The sequence below is a fragment of the Cucumis sativus genome, chromosome 2, assembly GCF_000004075.3.
Source record: "Cucumis sativus cultivar 9930 chromosome 2, Cucumber_9930_V3, whole genome shotgun sequence".
NCBI classification, from domain to species: Eukaryota; Viridiplantae; Streptophyta; class Magnoliopsida; order Cucurbitales; family Cucurbitaceae; genus Cucumis; species Cucumis sativus.
Genome location: NC_026656.2, coordinates 9629637 through 9647855, shown reverse-complemented (window position 1 = coordinate 9647855; position 18219 = coordinate 9629637).

Genomic DNA, 18219 nt, shown 5'->3' with positions numbered 1-18219 from the left:
ATGTTTACAAAATTATTGTTTGTTAAAAATATTGTTAGATGAATAAGATTGTTGTTTGATTCATCTTAATTTATTTATGATTTATGTGATTGTTTATATTTGATTCTTATTTTAAGATATATGTATAGTTTATGGGTTCTTAATGGTTTGTGTCTATAGTTTAATTGTCTACTTTCTATTAGTATAAGTTTTGTAACTATTTTTATGATCTAAATGTTTTTATCAATTTACCTAGACATGTTGTTTTAATATATTATGTATAAGTATGTTGTAAAGTTAACATTTTTTGTGTGTATTGTTGTCACAATTTTCCATAATATCATATTTATCTAAGTTGTTTTATAATGCATGTTTAACATGTTTATTAAATTTCTAATACAAATAAATTTATTTGTTATAGTTTTACCATGTCGAAGTATACTGGTAATAATTATTTGTCATGGGTGTTTGATGCTAAAATTTATTTGGATGCCATGAATCTTGGAGAAACAATTAAAGAAAGAAACACGACTTTAAGTCAAGAAAATGCGAAAGCCATAATTTTCCTTCGACATCATCTTCACGAGGGACTAAAAATTGAATAGCTTATGGTAAAAGATCTTTATAAATTATGACAAAGTTTAAAAGAAAGGTATGATCATAAAAAAAATGTGATTCTTCCTAAAGCTCGATATGATTGGATGCACTTAAGGTTGCAAGATTTTAAATCAGTAAGTGATCATAATTCCGTATTATTTAAAATTTGTTCAAAATAATTGTTATGCGGAGAAAAAATTGTTGATGAAGATATGTTAGAGAAAATATTTTCTACATTTCATGTCTCAAATATGCTCCTACAGCAGCAATACCGAAAAATGGGTTTAAAAAATATTCTGAACCCATATCATGTCTTCTTGTGACTGAACAAAATGACGAGTTATTAATGAAAAATCATGACTCTCGACCAACTGGAACAACAACATTCCTTGAAGCAAATGCTGTATTTTCAAACAATAATAGTCGAGGTCGAGGTCGTGGTCGAAGTCATAATTGTGGTAAAGGAAGAAGTAATTATACCTTCCGTGGTAATAATCATTCAGATTTCAAGAAAACCACAAATGATGATCATAGAGGAAAAACTCCGCAAAATAAGAAATTAAAAAGTTGTGAAAATTAATGCTTTCGCTGTGGTATGAATGGTCATTTGACTCGTACTTGTCATGCATCCAAGCACTTAGTCGACCTCTATCAAGCCTCATTGAAGGAAAGAGGGAAGAATGTGGAAGTAAATTTTGCCTATCAAGATGATGTCTATGACCTTTCGAATATGACACATTTGGATGTTGCTGATTATTTTCAGTCTCCTCAAGAGAAAACTGATGTTAATTAAGGAGTAGCAAATACTTCCTTTAATAATGATAATGTCCAAAATTGATATTTACATTATGTTTTGGTGTTTTCTTTATTCAACGTTTTTCAATTTATTTAAATTATTAATATTTCAACATTAGTTTTTCTTTTTACCATGAGATTTATTATAACTTTTTTTTTAATGAAGCGTTATGGACATTTCTCATATTTTGATTGCCTCAATTGTGAATTATGAAGACTTATGTTTGGCAGATAGTGCAACTACGCACGCAATACTTAAAAGTAAAAAATATTTTTCTACATTGACAATGCTTGAAGCAAATGTCAATACAATATCAGGTTCTACAAACTTGATTGAAGGTTTTGGTAAAACAAACCTTATTTTGCCTAGAGGATCAAAATTCACAATTAATAATGTTTTGTTCTCTAGTAAGTAAAAAAGAAACTTATTGAGTTTCAAAGATATACGTCAAAATGGTTATCATGTTGAAAATAACAATAAAAATAATATAGAATATCTTTATATTACATTTATTGTTTCACATGAAAAGCGTATATTGGAAACACTGTCTGATTTTTCTTCAGGATTATATTATACTCATATACGAGTAATTGAAACATATGTAACCATGAATTTGAAGTTCGTCAATTTAAATATGTTTATTGTTTGACATGATCAATTGGGTCATTCGAGGTCAATAATGGTGTGAAGAATTATTGAAAATTCTCATGGACATCCACTGAAGAACCAAAAGATTTTTCAATCCAATGAATTATCATGTGTTGCTTGCTCTCAAGAAAAATTGATTATTAGGCCATCACCAACCAAAGTGGGAGTTGAGTCACCTACATTTTTAGAACGAATTCATGGTGGCATATGTGGACTCATTAATCCAGCAAGTGGACCATTTAGATACTTCATGGTTTTAATTGACGCATTCAGTACATGGTCATATGTGTGTTTATTATCAAGTCGAAACCTTGCGTTTGCAAGATTACTTGCTCAAATAATCAAACTAAGAGCACAATTTTCTGATTATACAATAAAAAACATTTGACTTGATAATGCTAGTGAATTTACATCCCAAGCATTTAATAATTATTGCATGTCAGTTGGGATAAATATTGAACATCATGTAGTTCATATTCAAACACAAAATGGTTTAGTAGAATCATTTATCAAACATTTACAATTGATTGCCAGATCATTACTTATAAGAGCAAAGCTTCCATTATCTATATGGGGTCATGCTATTCTGCATGCAATGTCACTTATACGCATAAGACCAACATCTTATCCTAAGTACTCCCCGATACAATTGGCTTATGGTCATGAGCCAAATATTTCTCATTTGCGAATTTTTGGTTGTAGAGTATATGTTCCAATTTTTCCACAACAACATATTAAAATGGAACCTCAAAGAAGGTTAGGAATATATGTTGGATTTGAATTCCCATCAATTATTCAATATCTTGAACCCCTGCCGGGTGATATATTTACTACACGATTTACTGATTGTCATTTTAAGGAGATAACTTTTTCAACATTAGGGGATGAATTAAGAAGTTGGAAAATGAAATTGCCTGAAATATATCGTTATTGTCTCATTTAGATCCTCGTACAAGGCAATGTGAACTAGAAGTTCAAAAGATAATTTATTTACAAAGTGTAGCAAACCAAATGCTACATACATTTACAGATACTAAAAAAGTTATCAAGTCATATATTCCAGCTGCAAATGCTCAATCTAAAATTGAAATCCCAATTCAACAAGTTGTTAAATCTGTGTTGCGACAAAAGCGTGGTAGACCAATAGGTTCAAAGGATAAAAATCCTTGAAAAATAAAAGTGATCAATAGTCAAAATGACTTAATTCACAATAAAAACATTCCAGAAGAAGTTTGGGATATAATTAATGATAAAAATATTGAAGAGACTCAAGTAGATAACAATGAGAGCTTGATAAATTATATCATGACAGAAAAAAGATGAAATAGAACTGATATAGTTGTTCACAACATTTTTGCGTATAATGTTGCATATAATATCATTCATGAAAATGAGCATTATGAACCTAAATCTATTGACGAATGTTGTAATAGAAAGGATTGGCCCAAGTGGAAAGAAGCCTTCCAAGTAGAATTGAACTCATTTTCGAAACATGAAGTTTTTGGACTTGTAGTAAATACACCTAAAGGTGTAAAACCTCTGGGATTCAAATGAGTATTTGTGTGTAAAAGAAATGAAAATAATGAGGTCACTAGATATAAAGCATGACTTGTTGCACAAGGATTTTCTCAAAGACCGGGCATTGATTATGAGGAGACATATTCTCCTGTAGTGGATGCTATTACATGAAGATATTTAATTAGTCTGACTGTATGTGAAAAGCCTTATATGCATCTTATGGATGTAGTTACAACATCTCTGTATGGATCCTTGGAAAATGAAATCTATATGAAAATCCCTAAAGGATTTAAGATGTCTGAATCATATAATTCAAAATCTAAAAAATTATATTCAATCAAATTACAAAGATCATTATATGGATTGAAACAATCAGGATGAATGTGGTACAATCGCTTAAGTGAATATTTATTGAAAGAAAGTCATCAAAATAACCCAATTTGTCCATGTGTTTTTATTAAGAAATCACAGTCAGAATTTACTATTATAGCTGTATATGTTGATGATGTAAATATAATTGGAACTCGTGAAGAGCTTTCAAAGTCAATAGAATATCTTAAAAAAGAATTTGAGATGAAAGATCTTGACAAAACAAAATTTTGCTTTGGCTTGCAAATCGATCATTTGGCCGATGGAATTTTTATTCATCAATCAACATATACAAAAAAGATTTTAAAAAGATTCTGCATGGACAAAGCACACCCATTGAAATTTCCAATGTTGGTTCGATCACTAGATGTGAAAAAGAACATCTTTCGACTTTGAGAAGATAATGAAGAATTACTTGGTCCTAAAGTACCATACCTTAGTGCAATAGATGCATTAATGTATCTTGATAATTACACGAGACCAGATATAACATTTTCAGTAAATTTATTAGCAAGATATAATTTTTCTCCAACGAAAAGACATTGAAATGAAGTTAAGCATGTACTTCATTATCTTCGAGGGACGATTGATATGGATTTGTTTTATTCAAACAAATCAAACTTTGATTTAGTTGGTTATGCAGATTCTGGATATTTATCTGACCCACATAAAGCAATATCTCAAACAGGTTATCTGTTTACATGTGGAGGAACTGCTACATCTTGGCGATCTGTAAAGCAAACCATTACGGCCACTTCATCGAATCATGCAAAAATTCTAGCAATTCATGAAGCTAGTAGAGAATGTGTATGGTTGAGGTCAATGACTCATCATATTCAAGAAACATGTGGTTTGTTTTTCAATAAAAATCTACCAACATTATTATTTGAGGACAATATTGCATGTATAACACAAATTAAAGGAGGGTATATAAAAGGAGATAGAACAAAACATATCTCACCAAAACTCTTCTATATACATGACCTTGAAGAAAATGGTGACATCAGTGTTCAACAAATTTCTTCAAAGAACAACTTGACGAACTTATTTACAAAGACATTACCCACATCAACATTTGAAAAGTTAGTGCATAACATTGGAATGCGACGACTCAAAGAACTCAAGTGATGTATTCATAAGGGGAGTAGAAATATTGCCTTCAAGGAATAGAAATACTGCACTCTTTTTCCCTTTACTATGGTTTTTCCCATTGGATTTTCCTAGCAAGATTTTTAATGAGATAGTTATTAATATATAAAATGATGTACTATTTTTCCTTCACTAGGATTTTTTTTCCATCAGGTTTTTCCCTAGTAAGGTTTTAACAAGACATTTATTTTATATAATATGGATATCTAAGGGGATGTATTGTAAATATAATTATGTAAATATCCATAACCTACAAGATGTTACAATATTCCTATAACTCTCCCACTTTCTCCCAATCTCTGACATTCTCCCACTCTTCCACATTCTTCTCCTTTCTCTGCACTCCACTTCACTATCTAAAACTACTCCACTTCACTATCTAAAACTACTCCACTTCATTATCTAAAAAACTGAGACACTGTCCTATAAAAAGAGAAGGAGAAGATTCAATTGGAGGGAAGATTTTTTGCTAGGAAGATTATTTGATAGAGAAGGGGGACACATAAAAGAAATTTTTTTGGGAAGAGGTGAAGAGGATCAACACAGAACATTTTGCATTTAAGGCAGACCTGTAAGTTCTTTTTTTATTCATGCTTGATGATACTGACTTAATTATTTGGCACCCATTTGGGTGCTGTCTTAATTATTCATTTAAATCACTCATTAATTAGCTGTTGTGTTAATCATTTGGCACCCATTTGACATCTTTTAACTATTTGCATCATTTTAATCATTTGGTACCCATTTGACCTCTTTTAATTATTTGTATCATTTTAATTATTTGACAACCATCTCACATTCATTGTATGTAAATTACTTACACTTATTTCTGCACATCCATTTGGCCATTTGACTATTTTGATTGTTGAGTTCTGCATCTGGTTAATTAATTTGACACACATTTGACTATTTGATTGTTGCGCTAATTAATTAGTGTTTTGCATCTGGTTAATTATTTGGCATCCATTTGACTAGGGTTAATTAATTAGTGTGTTGTGCATTAATTATTTGACACACCTTTGGGTGTTATGTTAATTATTTCATTTTATTAATTCATTAAATGATGTGTTAATTATTTGGTTGTTGTGTTAATTATTTAGTTGCTGTCTTAATTATTTAGCACTCACTTAACACCCATTTGACATGCTGATTTAATTATTTGCTATCTTTTTTAATTATTTAGGCACCCATTTGACATGCTGATTTAATTATTTGCTATCTTTTTTAATTATTTAGGCACTCATTTTACATTCTGTGTTAATTGCTTGTATCCATATGTTATCTTGCGTTAAATAATTATCTATTTGGCGTATTTCACAGTTTTAATTTTTGGCACTCTCAATTCTGAACTAATTATGTGCATATTGTTAATTATTTTGGCACTCATTCATTCTAATTATTTGCATGATGTATTAATTAATAATTAGTATGCATCTTGCTATAATTTATTTGACATTCATTTGACTACTGTGATTATTTATTTGCCTATTGTGTTAAACTTACTTTGGCATTCTACTGTTAATTATTATCTGATACCTATTTGGCATCCTATTTTAATTATTCGTTACTCTGACCTGATTAATTAATTTGCTCTTTCTGCATTAATTAATTAATTTGCTCTTTCTACCTTAATTAATTATTTTACTTTTTATGCATTAATTAATTATTTTGCATATTGATGCATTAATTAATTATTTCGCATTCTACATTAATTAATTATTTCACATTCTGCATTAATTAATTATTTTGTGTCATTTAGAATTAATTAATTATTTTGCATCCTCCAGCATTAATTAATTATCTTGCACGAGTTGTATTAATTAATTATTTTGCATCATACGTTAATTAATCATCTTGTATATTTTGCATATTGTTTATATTATCCATGTATTTATTTTATCTCAGCATATTATCTTTTAAGTATTTTTTAAATTTCATAATGTTTTGTCATTGTTATTATTCATTTTTCAATTTAAATATAAAAATGTAAATTGGAGAAAAAATATTATTTTTTTATGGATATTATAATTTAAATTCCATTAATACATAAAATTTTTCCGTTGGAAATTTAATTAATAGATTATTTTTAAATCAATACATTTCATATTTTAATTGAGACTGAGTAGTGTTTTCCATGAATTTATTAATTCTTAGATACATGAAATTTCTCATTAAAATATCAAATTTTGGTATCTTAATATTCTTAAGGTGAATAAAAAAAATCTTTTAAAACAAAAATAAACTTCATTTTTTAATGGCTCCTATGCCACCCATAATTATCAATTCATGCTTGAATTTTATTTTCTTTGATGTGAATTGATAAACTTGGAACATGTAAATAAAACCCAAATAAAAACTTTGTTTTGTGAACCTCTATAATTTAGTTTAAAAGATAAAATTGGATAACCATTTTAAGGGTGTTGTAGGGTGCTAACACCTTCTCTACACACAACTGACTCCCAAACTTTCTTTTTTTGGGTGACCAATCATACCCTAATATGGTTGGTGACGACTCCAAAACTATTTATTTATTGAAATTAAATAAACGGGGAGGTCGGTCGCTCCGCGTAGAGATCACGTCGCGACACCAGCGATTTTTTTTTTTCAAGATCGTCTACCAAATAAATCTTTTAGCTTTTGTACACGATCATTTAGATTTGGTTATATGATCATTTAGTTTTGATTATATGATCATGTATCCAAATCTAAACTACCAATTTGGTACACGATCGTGTACCAATATATATCTCAACTATTTATATATATATATATATTTTTATTCCAACGATTTTTATTCAAGATCGTATACCAATATCTTTTATATTTGGTACATGATCTTGAACAAAAAATAAATAATACAAGATTTATGGTTGATTGAAAACAAAAATGATGATTTCAAAAATTGAAGAATAGAAAAAAGATAGAAAGGAAGAGCAAACCTATAATATTTTAAAAAAATGGTCGACTTCTTTTGTTTTTTGATTTTGTTACACCATCTGTAAATATTTTGGTATTTTGTTATATTTATGAAAATTAACGTTTGCTAAACTTATTTTTGCCTTGAATTTTATTTTATAGAAATTAATGAGTTTATTAAGATTTTTCTTATTGTTTTACTACTCAATTAAATTAGCGGGTGAATTCACAAAAATGGAAAATGAAGGTAACAATATGTGTTCCAATTTGATGAAATTGCAATTTTAAGTTTCAAATTGATGCAGTCTAATAGGTTTGTGGTCAAATTAATTTTTGTTTCTACAAATTATAACTCAATTATTATGGATTGACTTGTTGATGAACAAGAGCTAGTGTCAAAAGAAAGAAAACATGTCTTCAAATTATGGTTGTTTGCAAAAGATTTAAATAAAAAGACGTGTTTCGTGGAGTTGAACTTGTGCTTATACTGATTTGATGCGATGTAGTTCGATACGTACATACTTGACCATCTAATTCTCTTGGTTGATCGTGTGAACTTTCATGAAACACCTAAATGTTCTTAGAGTTAAAGTTTTGTTGTCGGAGTGTGGGAGTTAGGTAGTGTTTTGCAGTGAGCTATTAGGCAGTGTTTTGAAGTGAGCTAAATTTTATATGACAAAGTATTTGCCACATAGAAAAGAAAGGTTAAAAGACGTATGGGAAGAGAAAATTGTATAGGCATCTGAATTTTGAATTTGTGTTTCCAACTTGAACATAGAAGACATACTTCAAGAGGAGAAATATGAATTCTGTTGGGATGGGCTAATCTAAAAAGTTGATGGGTAAAGCCCAACTCTCATTAGTGGGCCTTTTCTATGAAAAGCCATCTCACAAACTTAATGTTCCTTAAATCATTTTTGGAATTTTGGAAACCAAATTTTGAAGTTGCATTTGTACATTATAGCTAAAATAAAAAATTATTAAGAATTGTGGCAAACCACTTGTTTTTTATGTGTAGAATATTTTATTCACAAAATGCTCAAGAAAATCTCTAACTACCCAATTACAATAATGTAATTAAATCTCATTTTTCTAAATTTAAATCTAAAAATCTTTATTATTCATTTTTTTTATAACTTTGTATTTATATTTTTCCAATTGATTTTTTAATTGTAAATCTATTAACAAATACTTTTATAGAAATTTTAAACTCATCAACCCTAATTTGCATACATGAAATATAACCAATTTATTTGCTAACAACAATGGTGATCTTAAAAAAAATTAAGTCAATGAAGAATCCGCGGTAAATGTTTTGGGAAAATAAATATACAAAAAATTAAAAGTCACCGATTTCATATTTTGATGCTTAAGAAGTTGCAGATGAAGGATTTGAGCCCATCTCTAAAGTCATCAAGGTGGAGTATAAGAACATGTGAACAGAGGACATTAGAATCCAACCCTCTTAATTTATTCTCAAATCACTTGCATCCTTCTCTCTCAGTATCGAGTATTTCCATCACATACCTAATTAATTATGTAAACTTCTTTTCGTAATCTGCAATCAAAAGTTCCCCTTATTTCAAATGAAGGAACTTATCTCGCCTTTCATCTCTGCAAGTCTTAGAGAAAAACTTACTATTAAATATTTCTCTGAACTCTTTTTAGCTAACTATTCCTCTCCTATTTTCTTCAAGTATCCACCAATCTTCTGCCCTTTCCAGAAGTAGGAACACCGCCAAATTAACTCTTCTTTCCTTTGGGCATTGCATTACTCGAAAACACTTCTCCAGTGTTCGGATCCATTTCTCTGCTTCCTCATGATTCTCTATCCCATTGAATTCCGTAGCACCTAATGCCTTAACCCTTTCTATACCAAAGTTTTTCTTCAGTTGTTGTGCCAAGGCGTTAATTAATCTTTGCGCAAATCTATCATACAACGCTTCTTCTTCTTCTCTCCTTGCGTTTGGATTTAATGCATGAGCCTCTGAATCTATGGTAGGTTCCATTTTCAACCTTGATCTATTCCTGCTCCCTTCCTCTTCTTGGTCGCATATTTTCTATATTCCTTTCTAAAAAAGAACTTAAATATATACTTAGCTCCCAACGAACGTAATACTCTGATACCAAATTGTCACGCCCTGCATCAATCGTTTGACACATCTTAACTTAAACTTAAATAAATACCACACAACATAAAATACCTCAGTAAACAGTACAAAACAAGATACAAATTCCCAAAACAAGAGCTTAACAAAGAAATGTTGAAAGCCTTCGTAGTCTTTTGCCTTTAACGATCTCTTACCTTTTAACACGATTGCTTAGCATCGTTAACTTACCTTTCAACCTGATCGCTTAGCTTCTTACAACGTGGAAAGGAAAAACTTAAATAATAAGTCAAAAGACTTAGTGAGTGATATTTTTGAAAACCCTTTGGGAATACAATTCATAAAACATTTTCATTTCATAACACATGCTCAATGCTTCATTTTCATAAATCACAATCAATAAAACACACATTAGTCATCCACATTCATTTCCACCAAAAACATGAACCATTTCCTACGCCAAGACTCAACATCTCACATTTAGACTACTGTGATGTCTTTTTCATCAACAACATCTGGGAATAACCTCTGGTTCATTTCTTGTTGCTTTGGCTTTCTGGCGCAATATACTTCTTTTATGCATTGTCCCGCCTCAATCCACCATGTAGGTCTTTTCTACACTACATGACTGCATTTTCTCATTATATGCACATAATAGTTAGCTCATTGATAGGAACATGACTAATGGTTTACTTTCAATCAACCATAAAATGCAACATCAGTAAACATGAACTTTAAATTTAAAACATAACATTAAAGTTATCTTCATAAATCATGTTTTTTGTAACATAAACGTGCATTTCATGATACATGAAACATAAAACTTATAAAGAAAAACTTTTGAAATCTATAATCATTTATAAAATCACTCATTTTACTAAGTTCTTTTTTTTTTATCAGAAGGCTTAGTAACCTGGCTTAAAGTGGGACTTACAGTTGTACATGTGAATGATTAATTCTGTTATAAGTCATTGGCTAAGATAATTTAATGCGAAATACTCACTATGTGTATCTTTATCGCGTATTAGCTAAGTCTTTGTTGAGTACAAATTTTTGTACTACTTGCCCAAGTATAAGCGAAATAGTAGGTTTCCTAGATGATCTAGGGTGAAACATAGGAAATTAATATCAAAGCTTAGTTCTAGGGTCTACTTGTCAATCAAACGGTATGAAAGAATAAACAAATTTAAAGAATGTTAAAATATAGCTACTTATTTACATCTAGAGGTTTTATGCAAAGAGGATTAAATGATGGTGGAATGTGAACTAACTTGCATAAAAGAGCAAGTGATGGAAAATCTACGAATTGTAAGGTGATTAAGTAATGTGAGTGCCTTAATGCGACATATTGCCCTTAACATATTATGATTAAGACGTGCTCCTCTCAGAGTCATTGAACGTCACACATGGTCACCTGTCGGGATCCATATGACTAATCTTGGTTAAGTGAAATATACTAGAAGTATTCATTTATAAGACTTATAGAGCTTCAAATTTAAGGACAACAACTTCTTGACACCCAATGTCCATACTTGTTCTCATTTTGGGATACGAATAAAGGAAGTTATGTCACAAGATTGAGAAAACACTTTTGTGAGTGTTAGCCACGTCCTTGCTACATAACCTCTTGGGCATTTGGTGACATACATTAGCCAAGTGTTGAATACAACTCAGCTAACACGATAAGAATTATAAGCTAGACTTCTTATTAGGAACTTACTACAAACTTAAATTATAAACAACACATTAACATATGGAAAGTAAAGAAGGGATATATATTGAAAATGATATAAACATGTAATATATCAAAGAATGTAGGCCTTTGGCCATTGTACAATATGAGGAATATATATTACACAAAGAATACAAAAATGAAAAGAACAAAGAAGGGAATATAGTACAAGTTAAGAGAAAAATGGAAGATGGATTCTTCCCTACTTAGATTCTAAGCTCTCACTTTACAATCTAATCAGAAAAGAAGAAGATAAGCTCCTTGCAGATGGTGGAAAGACTATTCCTTTCCACCTTTCTCTAGGGTTTGGCTCCTACAGGTCGTTTGGTTGATTTGTTCAGACATTTGGTCACACTTTAAATGGTCTAGAAGGAGACTTTTTATGGATACTTTTGGACAGGAAATTATCCTTTCGATTGCGTGTACCAAAAGTAATCTCTGTAAACAGATCACATCACTCCAACTACTACTTTGTCTTCTAGTGAATTGCTTATCGCTTCCTGATATGGCCTTCTCTCTGTGTTTTATCTTGCGAGATCCTTTGCAATTCACTAGCTTCTTCTTTTTGTTTGCAAACTTGCGTCAAAGAACTAAAAACACGGTAAAATAGGCATGAGAGCTTATGCAAGGGTATATTTCTAAATACTTATGTATTTTAAACATAAAATACACGTTTTGATATACTTCTTTGACATTTTGGCCTCATTATTCTAGAAGAGAGGCTATAATAACTTGTATTTCTATAAGTTATGTGTAACCCACGATCTTCTTCTCACTTTATTGATCCCAAGCTTTTCTCTTCTTGTAAAATCTTAGAATAATAGTCCTTTCCTTCAATCTTACTTGCTTATTAATACTAACCCTAAGTTGGATTAGTCATTTAATGAACTCCTATAATCTTGCCAAGTCCTGCTTAATTAAATTAATTTTGAGTCTTTGCATGCCATGACACCTGGAATCCAACTCCACTGATTTGATAATTAATAAATGCTTTTGACCAATATAACCCTAAAGGATTCTTTAAGCCTCCTACACAATCGTTTAGTATTCTACAAGATCGTTTAACCTTTTACATGATCGTTCAATTCTCTTACATGATCATTTATCCTTTTAAAATGGTCGTTTTCTTCTTATACAATCATCTAACTTTTTTACACGATCGTTTAACTTCCTACAAGATCGTTTACTTTGTTATACAATTGTTTAACAAAAATGTTTTTTTAGAACCTTCTATTTAGGCACAGGTCTTATAGCTACCTAGTGTAAAATTTCCTTCATCTAATTTAAAAATCGTTTTGCCATTTTTCAAAATGAAATTTACTAATTTTATATTCTTCTTGTTAGCATTCATTTTTTTTTTTTTTTTTTTTGCAAAGGTATTGTAATAAATACTGAGGTGGGGATTTAAACCCGAGACCTCTTGTCCACGTGAACATACAAGTGTCAGTTGAGTTAAGCTCATGTTGGCTTAGCACTCAAAATTTACACTTGAAGTTTACTCGATGCTTATCATTTTTTGTAACAATTGGCCTTAAATTCATCGAATTGTAATGCTTTCAATTTTAATTAATTCTACACTATGTATGTTGTATATTCATTAAAACTGTAATACAATTTTTTCTGTTGAAAGTCTAACTTAATTGTAAGTTTAAGACTAAATTGCAATACTTGTAAAAGTTTAGAGTGCAACGGGTAAAACGTCAACTTTATATAAACAATAATAACAACACCAACTATTATGTAATTTTAAAAGTTGTTTTAAATAGTGAAAAACTATATAATTTTCTTTACCATTACTTATTTAATTTGATACTTTCTAAGTATAAAATAATTATGTTAATTTTTTTATAGCTCAATAAATAAGAACCAAAAACCCTCTTCACCTTTGATCTTCTGTGTAGTAATTGAACTCGAAAGAAGAAAAAATGAATATGAATAGTATAGGTTTAAAACTTAAAAAAGACATTATATGTATGTCTCGTGTATATACATATATATATGTCTCACGTATACAAATATATGAATGTGTATATATGTACTCACTTAACCTTTACATGCCACTAATGGTAAATTTATAATTTGAGGACATGGTTACATGCAACATAATAAAAGGACACAGTCTCATGCAAAACAATGAAAAATAAACACTGGTATGATGCTTGCCACAAACTATAGCTAAGGTGGAGTTTGTTTCCAAACTCTTCCTTGCGTCCGTTAGTCATATCGTTGCTACTTGCTCTCTCGAGTAGTTATCGATATACACTGACCAAGTGATACTATAACTCAACTAACACCATAAGCTTTATAAGCTTATCTTTTTATCAGAAACTTATCATAGACCTAAACGATAAATAACACATTGATAGGTGAACAATAAAGGAATGATTGATTACAAAAGTATAAACATGTAATATATTAAAGAATGTCGGCCTTAGGTCGCTATACAATATGAACATATACATTACAAAGAATATTAAAAATGGAGAGTAAACAAATGAACATTACAAGTTATGAGAAAATGGGAGATGAATTATTCTTTATTCCGACCCTAAACCCAAGCTCTCATTTACAGACTGATAGAAGAAAAAGAATAATAACTTTTACAGACAACATAAATGTTACTCCTTTCTACCATTCTTTAGGGTTTGGCCCATTCAGGCCCTTGGTCGATCCATTCAGACATCTAACTTCTCCCAAAGCTGGCCTCTTTACTTTGTAGGGACGGAGTCCTTTGATAGGCAGCTTTTGGTGGAAAACTTCTATTTTTCTGAACATGTTAGCGTCGTTTGCAGCTTTGTCAAGTCACATTAACTCCAACTACCATTCTTGTCGTATGGTAGCTTTTAGTTGGATGAATGATTTTGCTTAATATGTTGTGTTGAAGGATGGGTTGTATGATTAATATGTTTTGTTGAGGGGTGTGCTGAGAGGTGAATTGTTTAATTGCTTAATGTGTTGTTGTTTAGGGGTGAGTGAACCTTTCTTAATTGTTGTGTTGAGGGTGAGTTGTATGATTAATATGTTTTTGTTTATAGGTGGGTGAATTTTTTTTAACATTGTTGTGTTGAGGGATGATTGAACTTTTCTTAACATTGTTATGTTGAGGGGGTGAGTGAACTTTTTTCCTTACTTTATTCTGTTGAAGAGTGGGTGAACTCTTTGCTTAACTTATTGTGATGAGACGTGGATTGTTTATAGATGAATGATTTTGTTTTACAAGTTGCGTTGATGAGGTGAGTTGTTTATTTTATGCTTGATTTTATTTGTTAAAGGGTGAAATGTGTTTGCTTAACTTGTTTTTTTAGGAGTGAATTGTTTTGCTTAACTACTTATTGCTTAACTTTAACTTATTTTGAAAAGTTAGAATATGGTTAATTCTATGGAACTTTTTTATTAGAATTTTGGATTTTTTGAATTGTGAAACAATGTATTTTACTTGATGTGATTGTCGGTAAGGAGTTGTTCGAAGATGACATATGGAGATGGGTTTTGAAGATGACATCTTTTTTCTATGTATTTATTAATTCAAAAGCATTTTATAGATCATTACGTAAACCTTGTTATAATTTCGGTTCCAAAATACATTCTAATTTTGTAGACATTGACTACTATGTTCCAAATTTCGTTATTTAATATATATTGTTTGGTTTGATATTATTCTTTTAAATTTCAGATAAAATTTTGAAAAAAACTACTTATGCAACTATAAAAAAATAATAAAAAAAATAATATTTACAAAATGAGCTAAAGAAACTACTCGTGACAAAATCATTGGAAACTCAGACATCCTGATGGGGTTTATATGTGTAGATACCATATTTTGTCCTGCTTTTTTATTTTTATTTTTTTAAAAGAATTTGAATTTGAATTTAAATTTTAAATTTCAAATCTTAATTTTTAAATTTATGTTTTAAAACAAAATAAAAATAAAAACATATTTAAAATTAAAATTAGAAGTAAAGATTTTTTCCCTTCTCCTTATTTTTCTCAACCATCCCCTTCTTCCTATTCTCTCACATTCTTGGTCACGAGGTTTCACTTTCTCCCAACCTCTCACATTCTCCCACTCTTCCACCTTCTTCCCCTTCTCTCATCCACTCCACTTCACTACTAAAAACTACTCTACTTCAGATCTTGCCCTATAAAAAGAGAAAAAGAAGATTCAATTTAGGGGAGGATTTTTTGCTAGGAAGATTATTTGATAGAGAAAAGGGAAAAGTAAAAGAAATTTTGTTGGGAAGGATTGAAGAGGATAACACAGAACATTTTTCATTTAAGGCATACCTGTAAGTTCTTTTTTATTCATGCTTGATGATACTGTCTTAATTATTCATTTAATTTAGTCATTAATTAGCTGCTGTGTTAATCATTTGGCACGCATATGACATCTTTTAATTATTTGCATAATTTTAATCTTTTGGCACCCATTTGATCTCTTTTAATTATTTGACACTCATCTCACATTCATTCTTTTGTATAAATTACTTCATGATTAATTAATTAGCATCCTGTATTTGGCAATATCCATTTTCCATTTGGCCTATAATTAATTAGCACCTGTCATATTTGACGTTTTTAATTTTTTAAATTAATTTGACACCCATTGGACTATTTGATTGGTGGACTGATTAATCAGTTGTTTTGCATGTGTTTAATTATTTGGCATCCATTTGGCTACACACTTGATTAATAGTGTGTTCTGGATTAATTATTTGGCATCTATTTGAGTGCTATTTTAATTATTTCATTTGGTTAATTAATTAAATGATGTGTTAATTATTTGATTGTTGTCTTAATTATTTAGCACTCATTTGACACCTATTTGGCATACTCATTTAATTATTTGTTATCTTTTTAATTATCTAGGCACCCATTTTACATTATGTGTTAATTGATTTAATTATTTGCTATCTTTTTAATTATCTAGGCACCTATTTTACATTCTGTTTTAATTGTGTTTATCCATTTGGTATCTTGCGTTAATAATTATTCATTTGACATACTCTCTTAATTATACATTGTTAATTAATTAGCACAATGTATTTGACAGTTTTAATTTTTGGAGGGTAATTATTTGCACCATTAAACCTACTTTGACACTTGCAGTTAATTATTATTTTACCCATTTGACATCCTCGTTTAATTATTCATTACTCTGGTCTGGCTGATTAATTATTTTGCATATTTTTGAATTAATTAATTATTTTACATACTTCTGAATTAATTAATTATTCTGCCTATTTCTGAATTAATTAATTATTTTGCTTATTTATGTTTCTGCATTAATTAATTATTTTGCACCCTTATGCATTAATTAATTATTTTACATCTTTTGAATTAATTAATTATTTTGCATCATTCTGCATTAATTCATTATCTTGCATGTGGTGCATTAATTAATTATCTTGCATCTACGTTAATTAATCATCTTATACATTTTGCATATTGCTTACATTATCATGTATTTGTTTTATGTATTTATTTTATCTCAGCATATTACACTTCAAGTATTTTTCAAATTTCATAATGTTTTGTCATTGTTATTATTCAATTTCCAATTGAAATATAAAAATGTAATTTGAAGAAATAATGTATTGTTTTTTATGGATTTTATAATTTAAATTCTATGAATACATCAAATTTTTCCGTTTGAAATTTAATTAATAGATTGTTTTTAAATAAACACATTTCATATTTTAAATGAGACTGAGTAGTATTTTTTATGAATTTATTAATTCTAGATACATGAAATTTCTCATTAAACACATATGATGGAGATTAAAATATCAAGTTTTGGTATCTTAATATTCTTAAGGTGAATAAAAATCTTTTAAAACAAAAACAAACTTCATTTTTCTAATGACTCCTATGCCACCCATAATTATCGATTCATGGTTGGGTTTTATTTTCTTTGATGGGAATTGATAAACTTGAGACATTTAAATAAAACCTAAATAAAAATTTTGTTACGTAAGCTTTATAATTTAGTTTAAAAGATAAAATTGGGTAACCATTTTAACGGTGTCGTAGGGTGCTAACACCTTCCCTACACACAATTGACTTCCGAACTTAAATCTTATGAATTTACGCAAACCATTTTTTTTCCTTTTCTTGGTGATCAATCATACCCTAATATGGTTGGTGGCGATTCAAAAACTATTTATTTACTAAAATTAAATAAACGGAGAGGTCGGCCACTCCACGTAGCGATCACGTCGCGGCAATATGTCCTCGAGAGTTAATATTGTCCACTGGTTTACCATGCCCGTTGAACATTCGAAGGTACTCCTGATGCGCAACGACACGCCATTGGAAACGCCGGTAGGAATGACATTTTCTGACGTGGTTTTCTCAACAATATTTTCGACAAACAAAATGACATCGAGAGTTCACTTTCTTATGCATTT